Here is a 19,403-nt window from a genome sequence, read left to right as displayed (position 1 = left end):
TCTCCAAGCCAGGCTTCAGCAATATGTGAACCATCAACTTCCTGATGTTCAAGCTGGTTTTAGAAAAGGCAGAGGAAACAGAGATCAAATTGCCAACATCTGCTGGATCATGGAAAAAGCAAGAGAGTTCCAGAAAAACATCTATTTCTGCTTTATTGACTATGCCAAAACCTTTGACCATGTGGATCACAATAAACTGTGGAAAACTCTGAAAGAGATGGGAATACCAGACCACCTGATCTGCCTCCTGAGAAATGTGTATGCAGGTCAGGAAGCAACAGTTAGAACTGGATGTGGAACAACATACTGGTTCCAAATAGGATAAGGAGTACATCAAGCTGTATATTGTCACCCTGCTTATTTAACTTCTATGCAGAGTACATCATGAGAAATGCTGAACTGGAAGAAACACAAGCTGGAATCAAGATTGCCAGGAGAAATATCAATAACCTCAGATATGCAGATGACACCACCCTCATGGCAGAAAGTGAAGAGGAACTCAAAAGCCTCTTGATGAAAGTGAAAGTGCAGAGTGAAAAAGTTGGCTTAAAGCTCAACATTCAGAAAACGAAGATCATGGCATCCGGTCCCATCACTTCATGGGAAATAGATGGGGAAACAGTGGAAACAGTGTCAGACTTTATTTTTTGGGGCTCCAAAATTACTGCAGATGGTGACTGCAGCCATGAAATTAAAAGACGCTTACTCCTTGGAAGGAAAGTTATGACCAACCTAGGTAGCATATTCAAAAGCAGAGACATTACTTTGCCAACACAGGTTCGTCTAGTCAAGGCTATGGTTTTTCCAGTGGTTATGTATGGATGTGAGAGTTGGACTGTGAATAAGGCTGAGCACCAAAAAATTGATGCTTTTGAACTGTTGTGTTGGAGAAGACTCTTTTTTTTTAATTTTTTTTAATTTTTAAACTTTACATAATTGTATTAGTTTTGCCAAATATCAGAATGAATCCACCACAGGTATGCATGTGTTCCCCATCCTGAACCCTCCTCCCTCCTCCCTCCCCATACCATCCCTCTGGGTCGTCCCAGTGCACTAGCCCCAAGCGTCCAGTATCGTGCATCGAACCTGGACTGGCATTTCGTTTCATACATGGTATTTTACATGTTTCAATGCCATTCTCTCAAATCTTCCCACCTTCTCCCTCTCCCACAGAGTCCATAAGACTGTTCTATACATCACTGTCTCTTTTGCTCTCGTTCACAGGGTTATTGTTACCATCTTTCTAAATTCCATATATATGCGTTAGTATACTGTATTGGTGTTTTTCCTTCTGGCTTACTTCACTCTGTATAATAGGCTCCAGTTTCATCCACCTCATTAGAACTGATTCAAATGTATTCTTTTTAATGGCTGAGTAATACTCCATTGTGTATATGTACCATAGCTTTCTTATCCATTCATCTGCTGATGGGCATCTAGGTTGCTTCCATGTCCTGGCTATTATAAACAGTGCTGTGATGAACATTGGGGTACACGTGTCTCTTTCCCTTCTGGTTTCCTCAGTGTGTATGCCTAGTAGTGGGATTGCTGGATCATAAGGCAGTTCTATTTCCAGTTTTTTAAGGAATCTCCACACTGTTCTCCATAGTGGCTGTACTAGTTTGCATTCCCACCAACAGTGTAAGAGGGTTCCCTTTTCTCCACACCCTCTCCAGCATTTATTATTTGTAGACTTTTGGATGGCAGCCATTCTGACTGGTGTGAAATGGTACCTCATAGTGGTTTTGATTTGCATTTCTCTGATAATGAGTGATGTTGAGCATCTTTTCATGTGTTTGTTAGCCAAGACTCTTGAGAGTCCCTTGGACTGCAAGGAATTCCAACCAGTCCATTCTAAAGGAGATCAGCCCTGGGATTTCTTTGGAAGGAATGATGCTAAAGCTGAAACTCCAGTACTTTGGCCACCTCATGCGAAGAGTTGACTCATTGGAAAAGACTCTGATTCTGGGAGGGATTGGGAGCAGGAGGAGGAAGGGACGACAGAGGATGAGATGGCTGGATGGCATCACTGACTCGATGGACATGAGTCTGAGTGAACGCTGGGGGTTGGTGATGGACAGGGAGGCCTGGCGATCTGCAATTCATGGGGTTGCAAGAGTTGGACATGACTGAGCGACTGATCTGATCTGATCTGATATACATTTTATTTTAATACATAAATGATGTATAAATAGATAAGTTACTTGATGTATTTAGAAATCTAAAGGATCAAGTCTCATGACTTTGATGACAATTGATTAGTTTTAATGAATGATACTGAAAATAGATTTTGGTTTGCCTAGTGTCCTCCCCTACACACTGAGGTGGAGAGCTCCACTTTCCCATTTGGCATATTATCACATTATTTTCAGATATCTCGAAGCCTTCTTCATATATATAACTTAACTTCGTCCCATGTGCATACAGCCTTTGTTTGTGTATTTCTCTCCTTTCTTTTGCAGAGCTAGATGAGTTAATGGTTCCATGGTCTATTTGAGGTGGTTGAGAACATCCAATTTTTTCTATATGAAGTACAGAGATCAAAGAGTAAAGTACAAATATAATCTTTATTATTTAAATTTATTTATTTTAATTAGAGGCTAATTACTTTACAATATTGTATTGGTTTTGCCATACATCAGCATGAATCTGCCACGAGTGTACACGTGTTCCCAATCCTGAACCCCCCTCCCACCTCCCTCCCCAAAATATAATCTTTAAATTAAAAAAAATTTTTTTTTAAATCTTTTAAATATAATCAAATATTACTTTGGATTTTAAAATAAGAAAAAAAAAGAAAGAAAAGAATACTCAGAACAATTTACAGAATTTTAAAACTGACAGATATTTGAAACTTGCAAGCTATTTGTCTCCATAAACACTATGCTACTACTACTTGTTCAATATGCCCCTTCATCCTTTTTTAAATGAATTTTTTATTGAAATGTTGGATGTATAACAGTATGTTAGCTCCATATGGGCTACAAAATGATTTTACTTTTACATACATTATAAAATGACTAGCAGTATGTCTAGTAACAATAGTTCCTAACAAATTTATTACAATGTTATTGACCATATTCTGTATGCTGTATGTTATATCCCCCTGGCCTCCTTATTACATAATTGGAGTTTGTACATCAAAATCCCCGGTATCTACTTTGCCAACCCCCTCCTCCTTTCTTGCAAGAACCACTAATTTTCTGTATCTGTATGAGCCTGTTTTCCTTTTGTTTTGTTTTTAGATTCCACAAATAAGTGAAATCACGTGGCATTTGTCTTTTTCTATCTGACCTATATCTCTTAGAATAAATACATCCTAGACATACCCATGTTGTTGCAAATGGAAACGTTTCATACTTCATGGCTCGGTCATAGTTCATATCGTGTGTATGTATAAAACACCTTCTTTATCTACTTATATATCAGTTGATTCTTTAGGTGGCTTCCAAGTCTTGGTTATTGTGTGTAATGCTGCAGTGAACATTGGAGTGCATAATCTTTTTAGATTAGTGTTTTTGGTTCCTATGAATAAATATCCAGTAGTGGATTAGCTGGATCATATGAGAGTCTTATTTTTAATTTTTAAAGGAAATCACACATTCTTTTCCATAGCAACTCTGCCAGTTTACAATCCCACCAACAGTGCACAAAGATTCCCTTTCCTCCACATCTTTGACAACACTTGATATTGTCCTTTTCATGGTAGCCATTATGACAGGTGTGAAGGGACATCACACTATGGTTGCAATATGATTTTCCTGAATACAGTAGTCTTGGCTGCAAGTTCTTCCCTTTCATTACATTGTATATGTTGTGCCAATCCATTGTGACCTAAAAAATATTCTTCAGAAGCTGTTGATACTTGTTAGGGTCTCCTTGTAGGTAACTACTGCCTTTTCTCTTGAAGGAGAAGAGGGTAACAGAGGATGATATGGTTGGGTGACATCACCATTTCAATGGACATGAACTTGGGCAAACTCAAGGAGATGGTGAGAGACAGGAAAGCCTGGCATGTTGCAGTCCATGGGGTTGCAAAGAGTTGGACACAACTTGGCAACTGAACAACGATTTTCTTTTACTTAATTTTTTATTTTAATTGAGGGCTAATTACTTTACAATATTGTGGTGGCTTTTGCCATACATTGACATGAATCAACCACAGGTATACCCCCATCCCGAACCCCCCTCCCACCTCCCTCCCTATTCCACCCCTCTGGGTTGTCCCAGTGCACCAGCTTTGAGTACCCTGTTTCATGCATCGAACTTGGACTGGTGATCTATTTCACAAATGGTAATATACATGTTTCAATGCTATTCTCTCAAATCATCCCCCCTTGCCTTCTCCCACAGAGTCTAAAATTCTATTCTTTACATCTCTGTCTCTTTTGCTGTCTTGCGTATAGGGTCGTCATGACCATCTTTCTAAATTCCATATATATGCATTAATATACTGTATTGGTGTTTTTCTTTCTGACTTATATCACTCTGTATAATGGGCTCCAGTTTCATACACCTCATTAGAACTGATTCCAATGCAATCTTTTTAATAGCTGAGTAATATTCCTGTTGTGCATATGTACCAGAACTTTCTTATCCATTCGTCTGCTGATGGACATCTAGGTTGGTTCCATGTCTTAGCTATTGTAAACAGTGCTACGATGAACACTGGGGTACATGTTTCTCTTTTAATTCTGTTTTCTTCAACGGGTATGCCCAGCAGTGGGACTGCTGGGTCATATGGTAGATCTGTTTTCAGTTTTTTTTTAAGGAATCTCCACACTGTTACCCATAGTGGTTGTAGTAGTTTGCATTCCCACCAACAGTGTAAGAGGGTTCCCTTTTCTCCACACCTTCTCCTGCATTAGACTTTTAGATAGCAGCCATTCTGACTGGCAGGAGATGGTACCTCACTGTGGTTTTGATTTGCATTTCTCTGACAATGAGTGATGCTGAGCATTTTTCGATGTGTTTGTTAGCCATCTGTATGTCTTCTTTGGAGAAATGTCTGCTTAGTCCTTTGTCCCATTTTTGGATTGGGTCGTTTGTTTTTCTGGTATTGAGCTGCATGAGTTGTTTATATGATTTTGAGATTAGTTCTTTGTCAGTCGCTTTGTTTGCTATTATTTTCTCCCACTCTGAAGGCAGTCTTTTCACCTTGCTTAGAGTTTTCTTCATTGTGCAAAAGCTGTTACGTTTAATTAGGTCTCATTTGTTTATTTTTGCTTTTATATCCATTACTCTGTGAGGTGAGTCATAGAGGATCTTGCTGTGGTTTATGTCAAGAGTGTTTTGCCTATGTTTTCCTCGAGGAGTTTTATAGTTTCTGATCTTACGTTTAGATTTAAATCCATTTTGAGTTTACTTTTATGTATGGTGTTGGAAGGTGTTCTAGTTTCCTTATTTTACAGATGGTTGACTACTTTTCCCAGCACCATTTGTTAAAGAGATTGTGTTTACTCCATTGTATATTTTTGCCTCCTTTGTCAAAAGATAAGGTGTCCACAGGTTTATGGGTTTATCTCTGGGATTTCTATTTTGTTCCATTGATCTATATTTCTGGCTTTGTACCAGTACAATACTATCTTGATGACTGTAGCTTTGTAGCATAGTCTGAAGTCAGGCAGATTGATTCCTCCAGTGCCATTCTTATTTCTCAAGATTGCTTTGGCTATTCGAGGTTTTTTGTATTTACATAAAATTGTGAAATTATTTGTTCTAGTTCTGTGAAAAAATGTCATTGCACTGAATCTATAGATTGCTTTGAGTAGTATATTCATTTTCAGTATATTGATTCTTCTTATCCATCAACACGGTATGTTTCTCCATCTATTTGTGTCATCTTTGATTTCCTTCATCAGTGTTTTATAGCTTTCCATGTATAGGTCTTTTGTTTCTTTAGGTAGATTTATTCCTAAGTATTTTATTCATTTCATCACAGTGATGAATGTGATTCTTTCCATAAATTCTCTTTCTGTTTTCTCATTGTTAGTGAATAGGAATACAAGGGATTTCTGTGTATTAATTTTATATCCTGAAAACTTACTATATTCATTGATTAGCTCTAGTAATTTTCTCATGGTGTCTTTAGGGTTTTCTATGTAGAGGATCATGTCATCTGCAAACCATAAGAGTTTTACTTCTTCTTTTCCAATCTGGATTCCTTTATTTCCTTTTCTTCTCTGAGTGTTGTGGATAAAACTTCCAAAACTATGTTGAATAGTAGTGATGAGCATGAGCACCCTTGTCCTGTTCCTCACTTTAGGGGAAATGATGTCAATTTTTTGCCACTGAGGATAATGTTTGCTGTGGGTTTATCATATATGGCTTTTATTATGTTGAGGTATGTTCCTTCTATGCCTTCCTTCTGTAGGGTTTTTTTTAATTATTATAAATGGATGTTGAGTTTTGTTAAAGGCTTTCTCTGCATCTTTTGAGATAAATATATGGGTTTTTTCCCTTCAATTTGTTAATGTAGTGTATGACATTGATTGATTTGTAAATATTGAGGAATCCTTGCATCCTTGAGATAAAGCCCACTTGGTCATGATGTATGATCTTTTTATTATGTTGTTGGATTCTGCTTGTTAGAATTTTGTTAAGGATTTTTGCATCTATGTTCATCAGTGATATTGGCCTTTAGTGTTCTTTTTCTGTGGCATCTTTGTCTGGTTTTGGAATTAGGGTGATGTTGGCCTCATAGAATGAGTTTGGGACTTTACCTTCCTCTGATACTTTCTGGAAGGGTTTGAGTAGGTAGGTGTTGAAAAGAAAAGTGAAAGTGAAGTTGTTCAGTCGTGTCCGATTCTTTGCAACCCCATGGACTGTAGCCTACCAGGCTTCTCCATCTGTGGGATTTTCTAGGCAAGAGTATTGGAGTGGGTTGCCATTTCCTTCTCCAAGGGATCTTCCCTACCCAGGGATTGAACGTGGGTCTACCACATTCAGGCAGATGCTTTATCCTCTGAGCCACCAGGGAAGGATAGGTGTTAGCTTGTCTCTAAATTTTTGATAAATTCACCTATGAAGCCATTTGGTTCTGGGCGTTTGTTTGTTGGAAATTGATTCCAGTTTCTATTTCCATGCTTGTGATGGGCCTATTAAGATTTTCTCTTTCTCCCTGGTTCAGTTCAGGAAGGTTATACTTTTCTTGGAATTCGTCCATTTCTTCCAAGTTATCCATTTTATTGGTATATAGTTGCTGATAGTAGTCTCTTATGATCCTTTGTATTTTTGTGTTGTCTGTTGTGATTTCTCCATTTTCATTTCTAATTTTACTGATTTGATTCTTCCCCCTTTTTTTTCTTTATGAGTCTGGCTAATGGTTTGTCTATTTTATTTATCTTCTCAAAGAAGCAGCTTTTAGTTTTGTTGATTTTTGCTATAGTCTCCTTTGTTTCTCTTTCATTTATTTCTGCCCTAATTTTTATGATTTCCTTCCTTATACTAACCATGGGGTTCTTCTTTTTCTAGTTGTTATAGGTGTACATTTAGCTTATTTTATTTTTCTCTTGTTTCTTGAGATAAGCTTGTAAAGCTATGAACCTCCCTCTTAGCACTCTTTTTACTGATTCCCATATGTTTTCAGTTGTGTATTCACTTTCATTTGTTTCTATGCATATTTTGATTTCCTTTTTGATTTCTTCCATTATTTGTTGGTTATTAAGGATCGTGTTACTTAACCTCCATGTGCTTGTATTTTTAATAGTTTCTTTTTCCTACAGTTGACATCTAATCTTACCACATTGTGATCAGAAAATATCTTTGAAAGGATTTCAAATTTTTTTTTTTTTTTTTGTATTTCCAAGGCTAGATTTATAGCCCAGGATGTGATCTATCCTGGAGAATGGTCCTTGTGCACTTGAGAAAAAGGTGAAATGCACTGTTTGGGGGTGAAATGTCCTATAGATATCAATTAAGTCTAACTAGTCCATTGTATCATTTAAAGTTTGTGTTTCCTTGCTAATTTTCTCTTTGGTTGACATGTCCGTATGTGTGAGTGGGGTATTAAAATCTCTCAGTATTATTGTGTTACTGTTCATTTCTCCTTTCATACTTGTTAGCATTTGCTGTATGTATTGAGCTGCTCCTATGTTGGGTGCATATATATTTATAATTGTTATATCATCTTTTTGGATTGATCCTTTGATCATTAGGTAGTGTCTTTCTTTGTCCCTTTTCATGGCCTTTATTTCAAGTCTATTTTATCTGATATGAGTATTGGACTCCTGCTTTCTTTTGGTCTCCATTTGCATGAAATATCTTTTTCCAGCCCTTTACTTTCAGTCTGTATGTGTCCCCTGTTTTGAGGTGGGTCTCTTTTAGACAGCATATATAGGGGTCTTGTTTTTGTATCCATTCAGCCAGTCTTTGTCTTTTGGTTGGGGCATTCAACCCACTTACATTTAAGGTAATTATTGATAAGTATGATCCCATTGTCATTTACTTTGGAACAACAACATTATTATTATTTTTTCTATTAAATGATAATGTGTCCTGGTATGGACCTCTTCAGGTTCACCTCTCTTTGGGACTGTCTGACTTCTAGACCTGAATGTCTCTTCCTTTCCCCAGGTTAGAAAAGTTTAACTATTATTTCTTTGAATAAGCCTGTCTCTCTCTATTTTAGAACCCCATAATGAGAATGGCACTGATGTTGTCCGAGATGTATGTTAACCTGTCCTCATTTTTTAATTGTTTCTTCTTTTTCTTATGCTATTTGGGAAGTTTCCTCTACCCTGTCTCCCAGGTCTCTGATCCATTTTTCTGAATCCTCTAATCTACTATTGACTTTCTCTAGTGTATTTTTCATTTCAGCTGTTGTATCCTTCAGCACTGCTTAGTCCTCTTTATATTTTCTTATTCTTAAAATTCTGTTTTTATCCATTCTTCTCTATAGTCTACTGAACATCTTTATGGTCATTACCTTGAATGCTTTATTCTGTAGATTGCTTATCTTAACTTTGTTTAATGATTTTCTGAGATTTTGTCTTATTCCTTCATTTGGAATGTATTTCTGTCTCCTGATTTTACCTAACTTTGTGTTTATTTCTAAGAGTTAGGTGTATTCCTGATCTTAGAGAAGTGGTTTTATGCAGAAGTCTATGGGGCCCAACAAAATGGTCCCCTCTGTAGGATCTGTGCAGCAGATCTAGATGCTATAGGGGTGCCCTTCTGTTGTGTCAATGCCAACTACTCTGGGTGCACTGGTAGGCAAGGATCCCACCTCCTCCCCAGGTGGCTGACAGACTGTGCCTCATGTGGTGGCTGCCAGCCCACTCATAGGCAGGATGAAGTGTTGATGGAGCTGGCTTCAGGGCCTAAAAGTACTTGAGCTGGTGATATCACACCCAAGAGCAGGGTGAGATTCAGTGTAGCAGCTGTGGAGCCCAGTGGAGTCTGGGGTTGGTGCTGTCATGCCGGTGAGTTGTTAAGCCTCTGGTGCTAGTAAGCTATGTATATGTGTGTTAGGGAGAACTCTAAAGTGGTACTTGTCTCTCATGATGGCTGGAACCAGTATCTATGATCCCAATTGTCTCCTATCTCTCTAGAAGGTTCACAAAGATAAGCAAATTAGTCTAACCCAAGCTTCTTTCCCATTGATACCTCTTCACTGGGACACACAGCATGTGAGATTTTGTATGCCTTTAAAGAACAGAAGCTCTATTTCCTAAAGTCCTCTGGCTTTCTTGTGCACAAGTTACTCTGGACTTCTAAGTCAGAATTTCTGGGGGCTTATTTTTCAGGACCATGACTCCCAGGCTGGGCAGCCCAGTTGTCCTTTTTGATCATTAGGAATAAAATTTGCATAAACATAAAATTTATCTGTTATTTGCACAGTAGCCCAAGGAGTTTGTGTTTCACAACAGAAGTGAAAGAGTGTTCATCAGTTCATAAACTGAAACTGTGATTTACTGTTTCAAGATAAATTGGAAGAGACAGAGAGGACTTCATCTTACTGATCCATACAAAGATTGTGTGCATGCTCAGTCACTTAGTCATATCCAACTCTTTGTGACCCAGTGAAGTCTAGCCCACCAGGTTCCTCTCTCCATGGAATTTCCAAGGCAAGAACGCTGGAGTGCGTTGCCACCCTCCTCCCCAGGGGATCTTCCCCATCCAGGGATCCAACCCGTATCTTCTATATCTCTTGCATTTCAAGAGGTTTAGTTACCCTTGAGCCACTATGGAAGGATACAAAGTTTAGAGTATTAATCTTCTTTAAGGAATATTTTAAACAAACTTATGCTTGCACTACTTACCAGTGCAACATGGGATTGACTGCCATCTCCCATCCTTGCACACAATTTCTCTGCATCTTGAATTAAATAATTTTCTTTACATAGAATTGATATTTTTCTCCATCCTGATATTTCACTGTAGTTGTCATATCTCGAGCATTGGCTGGGCATGATTGTATTTGTGCTTCTGAAAATATTAAAATTAGATTTCTTGATTAAAAAGCATAAGTTCAAATATTAAAGGAAAATTTTTCAATAAACAGAAAGCTCTAATGATATATCATAAATGATCAAATAATATGATACTCTGTAATTACACTGTTAAGCTTGTTTAGCACTTCAGTATATCACATTTGGTTCATAGTCTTGTGGTCTTTCTTGTAGTTTCTTCCTTTTATTCTTCCTGTGCTCAATCTTGCATGATTTATCTAAAATGGATTTTATTTTTTTCTAACCTTTAGGATGCCCTAATTGAATTGCTCACTCAGTTATAGGTACTGTGGTAAAGCTGTTATCAGGGTCTTCTTTTTTTTTTTTTTTTTAGTAGATATTCATGATCAGATTTATTGGAATTGGATTGAAGCCCACACAAATTTTTGTACTATGGGAGTTGATTAGCCAGACGATAAACTACATTTAGTTATGCTATGCTATGCGAAGTCATTTCAGTCGTGTCCGACTCTGTGTGACCCCATAGACGGTAGCCTACCAGGCTCCCCCATCCCTAGGATTCTCCAGGCAAGAACACTGGAGTGGGTTGCCATTTCCTTCTCCAGTGCATGAAAGTGAAAAGTGAAAGTGAAGTCGCTTAGTCGTGTCCGACTCTTAGTGACCCCATGGACTGCAGCCTACCAGGCTCCTCCGTACATGGGATTTTCCAGGCAAGAGTACTGGAGTGGGGTGCCATTGCCTTCTCCGACATTTGGTTAATAACCTATTAATTTGATGCTGATTCTTGAACAAGGTAAGAGTTAGATAGGTTCACTGGGATTTAGAGTGTATTGTTTACAGGTCAGTACTCTCCTGGAGGTACAATTCACTAGCTTGCCTGCACTGTTAAAAGATAAATACACTAATGAATGCACCTTTAACAGATTAGAAAGCCTGGCTTTTTGTACGTGACCAGAGGGTATAGAAGATCCCTCTGTAAACTGTGTCTGAGTCCATCAAATAGGGATACATCAAATATCCAATTCATAATCTGAAAACAAAGGCTGTTGTGCTCAACTGAGGGAAGACTGCGTGAATACACCTGGAAGAATTTGGAGCCTTTTTTGACTCCTTGGTTTTGTTTTATCCTGTCATACTTCATTTCTATTTCATTAGAAACACTATGCAAGTATAAGCTGGAAACACATAAATCCTTTCAGGGAGCCAACATTTTGTATTAAATTCAGGGAAATATTTGACTGAATACACTTTATTCATCATTAGTAATATCAGATTTTCTATTCTGATCTAAGTCAATAGGAGTATTTTGTGTGCTGTTTTGTGCTTAGTCACTCAGTCATGTCAGACTCTCTGTGGCCCCATGGAGTATAATCTGCCAGGCTCCTCTGTCAATGGGGATTCTGGATTCTCCAGGCAAGAATGCTGGAGTGGGTTGCCTTGCCCTCCTGCAGTGGATCTTCCCAATACAGGAATCAAACTGAGGTCTCCTGCAACTCGGGTGGACTCTTTACCATCAGAACCACCAGGAAAGACTTGGAATAGTTTATGTTTCATCAAAATATTTCTCTTATTTCTGTCTTAACTATTTTGACATTTTTATCAACGTATTTTCAAGAATTTATTTTCTTTTGTCTGATGTTTAAACATTTTTGTTCTAATAATCTTAATTTGTTAAAAGTCTTGCAAAAGTTAGTCTATATACTACATTTCCCCATAAACTGAATATTTTGCAAATCATCTACTTATACTTTTTAGCTTATTATAAAAATTTACATTTTAATTTTAGTTTTTCTTTCCTTCTATGTTCTTTGGATGTACTGTTCTTTTCTAGATGCTAGATTGTACTACCTATTACTTAAGTCCCTTTTTTTTTTTTTTTTTTGTAAAGCAAGTTTTAATCTATACCTATATTTGTTTTTTACTGTTTATAATAGATTCCAAAGTATACAGTTTTCATTTTACTTACTTTAACATACTTTCTGTCAGTAAACCACGGATATATTTTTTGTTTTGTTTTAACTTTCCAGTTTTGTGATATGGGTGAATAAGTTGTTTGGTTAGCTTTTCTTTAATTTACAATTTCTTTTGATTTATAGAGAATAATTTGAGGACACATTACATGAAATTGATTAAGAATTCTTTTATCACATGAAAATAATCAGGTGTTTTAAATTAATTATTTATATTTCAATAAATTAATGTGGACTTCCAGAGAAGGCATATAATTAAAACTATGAAGACCTATTTTATAAATATTAAAAAGGTAATTCACAAGGACTAAGCCATTACAAATATATAATCTATCTAAGAATATATCAGAATACATGAAGCAAAGATGGGCAGAACTGAAAGAAGAAATAGACAAATCCACACCCCTTGTTGGCAATTATGAGAGCCTTCCTACTCTGATGGATAGAACAAATAGAAAAAGCTATTTTAAGACATAGGTATATTTTTAGAACACTATGAACAATGTTAACCTTCTCTAGAAACTAGAATACGCATACAGTTTATATGAAAAGGAAACATCACAAAGATAGACAATATACTGCGCAACAAAGAAAGAATAAAATTCAAAATATTAAAAATTTACAGAGTGTGTTCTATGACAAGGGAATTAGATTAGAAATCAATAAGAATAAATTATCTATGCAATCACCAGTGATAATCATCAAATTGTGTACAGTAAATATATGCAGCTCTCTAGATAAAAATCATACCACAGTATTAGTGTTATGGAGAATGAATCATTTAGAAAATCATAAATATGTGAGAATTAAACAACACATTTCTAAATAATGTTACATCAAAGAAGCCACTAGGAATATTAGAAAATATTTCACATACAGTTAATTGAAAATAAAATTGATACATATGTATAAATTTTTGAGGCATAGGTAAAGCAATGCTTAGAAGTCAAAAAATGTAGTTTTACACAGGTAAACCTGCCTCTTGAGAAACCTGCATGCAGGTCAAGAAACAACAGTTGGAACTGAACATGGAACAACAGACTGGTTCCAAATAGGAAAAGGAGTACGTCAAGCTGTATATTGTCACCCTGCTTATTTAACTTATATGCAGAGTACATCATGAGAAATGCTGAGCTGGAAGAAGCACAAGCTGGAATCAAGATTGCCAGGAGAAATATCAATCACCTCAGATATGCAGATGACACCACCCTCATGGCAGAAAGTGAAGAGAAACTCAAAAGCCTCTTGATGAAAGTGAAAGTGCAGAGTGAAAAAGTTGGCTTAAAGCTCAACATTCAGAAAACGAAGATCATGGCATCCGGTCCCATCACTTCATGGGAAATAGATGGGGAAACAGTGGAAACAGTGTCAGACTTTATTTTGGGGGTCTCCAAAATCACTGCAGATGGTGACTGCAGCCATGAAATTAAAAGATGCTTAACTCCTTGGAAGGAAAGTTATGACCACCCTGGATAGCATATTCAAAAGCAGAGACGTTACTTTGCCAGCAAAGGTGCATTTAGTCAAGGCTATGTTTCTTCCAGTGGTCATGTATGGATGTGAGAGTTGGACTGTGAAGAAGGCTGAGTGCTGAAGAATTGATGCTTTTGAACTGTGGTGTTGGAGAAGACTCTTGAGAGTCTTTTGGACTGCAAGGAGATCCAACCAGTCCATTCTGAAGGAGATGAGCCCGGGGTGTTCTTTGTTGTTGTTTTTTTTTTAAATTTTATTTTATTTTTTAACTTTACAATATTGTATTAGTTTTGCCAAATATCGAAATGAATCCGCCAAAGGTATACCCACGTTCCCCATCCTGAACCCTCCTTCCTCCTCCCTCCCCTACCCTCCCTCTGGGTCGTCCCAGTGCACCAGCCCCAAGCGTCCAGCACCGTGCATCGAACCTGGACTGGCGACTCGTTCTTTGGAAGGGATGATGCTAAAGCTGAAACTCCAGTACTTTGGCCACCTCATGCGAAGAGTTGACTCATTGGAAAAGACTCTGATGCTGGGAGGGATTGGGGACAGGAGGAAAAGGGGACGACAGAGGATGAGATGGCTGGATGGCATCACCGACTCGATGGATGAGAATTTGAGTGAACTCCAGGAGATGGTAATGGACAGGGAGGCCTGGCGTGCTGCAGTTCATGGGGTCGCAAAGAGTAGGACATGACTGAGCGACTGAACTGAACTGACACAGGTAAAGCAATACTTAGAAGTAAAAAAAAGGTAGTTTTACAGGTTTAGATTTAAAAAGCAGAATGGTTTGATTCAATGTTTTCACGTTCATTTTAAAAAATGAGCAAGTAAGATTAAAATGAAGTGATCAGGAAAAAGGAAAATTAAGTCCACAAAAGAGAAAAAATTGAGAAAGATTAATAGAAAAGAGAAAACAGAAAATTAAGAAAGTTAAAAATCATGAATATTAACAAGATAAAAACTAGACAAGAGAGGAAATGGAAGAAACTAAGTGTGTTAAAAATGTTAATTTGAAAATGATAATTTTGAAAAATAAAACTCTATTCACAAAATAAAGGAGGGAAGCAACTCTCAATACCAAAAATGAAAGAGGTGATATTACCAAGTACACTATATGATTAATGTTAAGTGACTCTTAGGAATGATTTTACGTCAATCAATTTCATAAGTTAGGTAAAATAGAGATATTTCTTGAAAAATGCAAGTCACACAGTGATAAGACAATGTAGTAAATGTGAATAGCATACTCCCTATTAAAGAAATTGAATTCTTCATCAGGGGGATTTTTCGAAGAAGAAAACTGCATATCAGTCTCTCGTGTGCTCAGTCGTGTCCAACTCTCTGCAACCCTATGGACTGCAGCCTGCCGGGCTTCTCTGTCCATGGGATTCTCCAGGCAAGAATACTGGAGTGGGTAGCCATTCCCTTCTCCAGGGTATCTTCCCTACTCAGGGATTGAACCTGGGTCTCCTGAATTGCAGGCAGATTTTTGACTGTCTGAGCCCCCCAGGGGAGTCTATTTGTATGTCAGGAAATATTGAAGCAGAAATAAATGGAGGCATACCATATTTATGAATTCAAAATTCAATATGGTAAAGAAGTCAATTCTCCACAATTCATTTCTTATTACAAAGTCATCCCGTTAGATATACAACCCAATATTTTATCAAAATTTGTAAGTTTCTCCTGAAATTTCTATGTTTGAAACAAAAATAACTAAAGTAATTTTGAGTGAGAGGAACATACTTGGAGACTATTATCAGCCTTTCAGCCTGCTAAAAAGCTAGTTACAAGGTAATTGGCAGCAGTGAAGATAGTTAAGTGACTAAATAGGAAGTTCAGAAATAAATCAACACTTTCATAGTTAACTGATTTTTCACTTCAACGGCTTTGCCACACATATTCTTAAAATAATTGACAATCCATCCATAAAACATCATACCTACTTTATGCAATCCTCAAATGTTAACATGAGACAGGTAACATACTTAACTATACTCACATAAAATTATAAAGTTTCTAGAAGAAACCGTAGAACATATGTACTTCACTACTTGTAAATGTTACTTGTTTCCTTAAAGATGCAGTTGTGTAGCAAGCTTTTTTAATTTTATGTTTGCTATTAATTTGTTCTCCAAGCCAGGCTTCAGCAATACATGAACTGTGAACTTCCTGATGTTCAAGCTGGTTTTAGAAAGGGCAGAGGAACCAGAGATCAAATTGCCAACATCTGCTGGATCATGGAAAAAGCAAGAGAGTTCTTTACACTTCTTAAGTTCATCTGCTGCTATAAAATGAAAACATTCTCTTGAAAAGACCAATTCTAAAGAACCAAATAGCTAATAACAAAAAATTGCTATGGAGTCAATAAAATAATGATGTTAGAATTTCTGCCTACAAATTCCACCAGCTGAGTTCTTGCTGATCAAATTGCATGAGATGAAAAATTATACATGAGCCTGAGTCTTGCATCCAGTTTTTGAAATTTCAGAGAAAATACCCATCCTAAAGGTTTCTGCCTTTTTGACTGGAATACTTTCTGATGATCTACATAGCGAATAGCTATCACATGAATAAATTTTGTCCCAAACTTGAAATCTGTGCAAATGTTCATATAATTTGCTTGTTGACCTTAAGCATCTCTGCATTATTGTTAATTCACAATCTTAAAACAATAAAATAAAAACAATTTTCTGTGGACAGAGCATACCAAGTTGCTACTTTATATATGTTTTTTCAAGAAATGTAATGAAACATAATAAGAAAACTACACCAAGGGGTTTTGTATAGAATCTTAACTTTTAAGCAAATCTTTTACCTGACACCAAAAATAAACAAACACTTGAAATAAGAAGATGGGTACTTAAAGTTACAACCTATCTTGTATATAAACTTGGAGTCTTTGAGCCACTATGTTATGTATCAGATCATTATAATGCAATATAGAACCATGATGGCAATTTTTTGCTAGCTCCATCATAAGCAGACTTATTTTTTAGGAGAAAATAAGCATAGTAGGAAGAATGACAAGCTAGATTAGACAGAGTAACAAAATAAACCTCGAGAGAAGAAAACTGGAATAAGGTCTATTATAGCAAAGGGGGACTACATTAAACTGAATACAGGTAGAGGATTAACCTTTGCAAGGAAAACTCTGAGGTCAGAAGAGTAATAATTGAACAAAACATTTTGGCATACCTAGGACAGGAATCTGTTCATAAAAATATAGGGATTAATAAGTAAAAAAAATTACTATATAACTAAATAAACTCCTACTGAATGTCTCCCATCTGTCAACTGGTCTTTTGAAATGGGTCTTTCGACATACTGTCAGCAAAGAAAACAGCTATCGGTCCCTGCCTTCACTCAGGGGCTAAGCCTAAGCCCTACCTTCTTCTTGGAATAATTAATGGCTAAAAATACAATGAGTTAATAGGCCTGAACATCCAGGACTCTCTTTGAATGCAGAGCCCAGGAAAACTCCAGGAAAAAGTCTATTCCAAGAGAAAATGAAAGAAGGCAGCTAACATTGATTCTCCCGGTTAGTAATCAAAGACTTGGTCATCCAAAAGTCAGGATGAGTCTCTTACAGGGAAATGTGTCAGGGCAGGTTCCTGGCCCCACCCCAAGTGCCTCCCATGACAGAGTTACCTACTAACAGGGAGGGCTTGAGCCCACCCTCCCCAACACAGTAAATTCTCTTTGCAGAATTTGAAACAGATGGAGAAATTATCATTGTTAGAAGCTTGAGAGAGGCAAGACTCCTACCCAAATGTATCAAATGGGTATTTTCCTCAACTATAATTCCTGGTTTCAAATGTTCTAAAAGAAAGAGTATCATATAAAAGCAAAAACGGCATTTCTGCAATGATAGTTGTATTTTCCAGGTAACTAGTACTCCCATTTTAATCACATGAGTATCTATCAGTAAGATTTGCCTTCACACTTGTCTTCCCCTGGTGGCTCAGAGGTTAAAGTGTCTGCCTGCAATGCTGGAGACGTGGGTTCTATCCCTGGGTTGGGAAGATCCCCTGGAGAAGGAAATGGCAACCCAGTCCATTATTCTTGCCTGAAGAATCCCATGGACAGAGGAGCCTGGTGGGCTACAGTCCAGGGGGTCACAAAGAGTCAGGCACGACTGAGCAACCTTACTTGTCAAGATAAACAATGTTAATATTAGGACAGAAAGATGCATAAAATTCTATTGCTAGTTTATATTTTTCCTCTTTAGACACATATTGGACTATAAAAATCAAATGTTTGGGATCATTATAATTTAAGATCTGACATTTTTCAAGGATAACTCTAAATTTCAACAGTATGGCTGCAAATACTAAAGGTCAATTTGAGATGTGTATTCTTACCAATGCACTGAGGAGGCCGGGTCCACTCTTCACTAATACACGTGATAAATCTGAGTCCAATCATTGTAAATGCTTCTCTGCAACTGAACTCTACTGAGTCTCCATGGTGATAGGGAGGGACAGAAGGCTTGATATCGCCGTGATCAAGGTCAGGTATATCTCCACAGGTACGCTCCTCCTCTGAAAATGCACAAAAACATGTTCTTCTTTAAAATATTATTCAAATGTGTATATGAATACAAATAAGAGTAATGATTTACCTTGAAATATTACTATTTTTTAATACATTACCAATACACACAGGTAAAGCTGTCCATTCTCCATCAACACACTGAATTTTATGAGAACCCTTCATCAGAAATCTGAGGTTGAAAGCATATTCCATGACCTCATTGTGTGCATATTCTTTGTGCATTTCTTTCCCTTTCCCATTGAGAAGTTGAGGAGGATGAGCACACGATTTTACTTTTCCTACTGTAGAAATATTGCATAAATTATGGTTACATTGTCTGTCTTATAACTGAAAAATCCAGCTAATGCAGAAACTTATTTCACTGAATGATCTTTTATTTGTTATATAATTTATTTTAGCATTCTTAAACAATGAAAAAAGAATAGTGTTTACAGCAGACTCGTGTTTACTAATTCTGTTACTCTTCTTGAACTAGCATATTGAAGTCTATGTATGCTCATAAAGCATGTTCATAATCCAGACATGCTAAATAAATATGCAAACCAGATACTCAATCTGGGTGTATAAATTATAGCAATACTTTTATTCCACAGAAACACTATGAAAACTTTTTGAAAAAATATCATTTGAGAAAAGTATTTGAACAGTTTAACTTTGATTCATATGATTTGATATGTGTGACTGAATTTTACATGTGACTTTAAGTTACTTGAACACTGAATACATGTGACTTTAAGTTACTTGAACACTCTTTAGACATACTTGTGGACACTAGATGTAAAGTCCACAGTATACAAACTATCCAATATTAATGGTGGAATTGCAGGAAAAAGGAAAACTAAGAAGAAATCCTGCCAGTGTCAGGTTCCTCATGCATTTCTGTGGATTCTCCACCACATATTTCAAGAAGCACCTGGAGGTTAATTTCTTAAAGAAGGAAAACTGAGGTATCTACTACCCAGCACATATCCTTGGTGGGTATGCTGCT

The 19,403-nt window shown here is 36.9% G+C and overlaps 1 pseudogene across 1 annotated transcript in view; it reads right to left on the bottom strand.

Moving 5' to 3' along the window:
- Nucleotides 1-19,403, bottom strand: part of LOC147357046 (complement factor H-like) — a 251,450-nt pseudogene that overhangs the window by 19,886 nt on the left and 212,161 nt on the right. Inside the window, exons 9-13 of the transcript XR_015142900.1 lie at nucleotides 18,514-18,693; nucleotides 18,193-18,402; nucleotides 10,263-10,428; nucleotides 2,317-2,522; nucleotides 729-732 (exon numbers count right to left, since the gene is read on the bottom strand). The product of XR_015142900.1 is annotated as a complement factor H-like (transcript). The remainder of the gene's footprint in view (nucleotides 1-728; nucleotides 733-2,316; nucleotides 2,523-10,262; nucleotides 10,429-18,192; nucleotides 18,403-18,513; nucleotides 18,694-19,403) is intronic.

This window comes from Bos grunniens, chromosome 16, assembly GCF_055505025.1.
Source record: "Bos grunniens cultivar Pamir isolate PY7600 chromosome 16, Bosgru_T2T1.0, whole genome shotgun sequence".
Lineage (NCBI taxonomy): Eukaryota > Metazoa > Chordata > Mammalia > Artiodactyla > Bovidae > Bos > Bos grunniens.
Note: the sequence above shows the minus strand (reverse complement) of the source record. Positions and strands in the feature narration are given on the sequence as shown.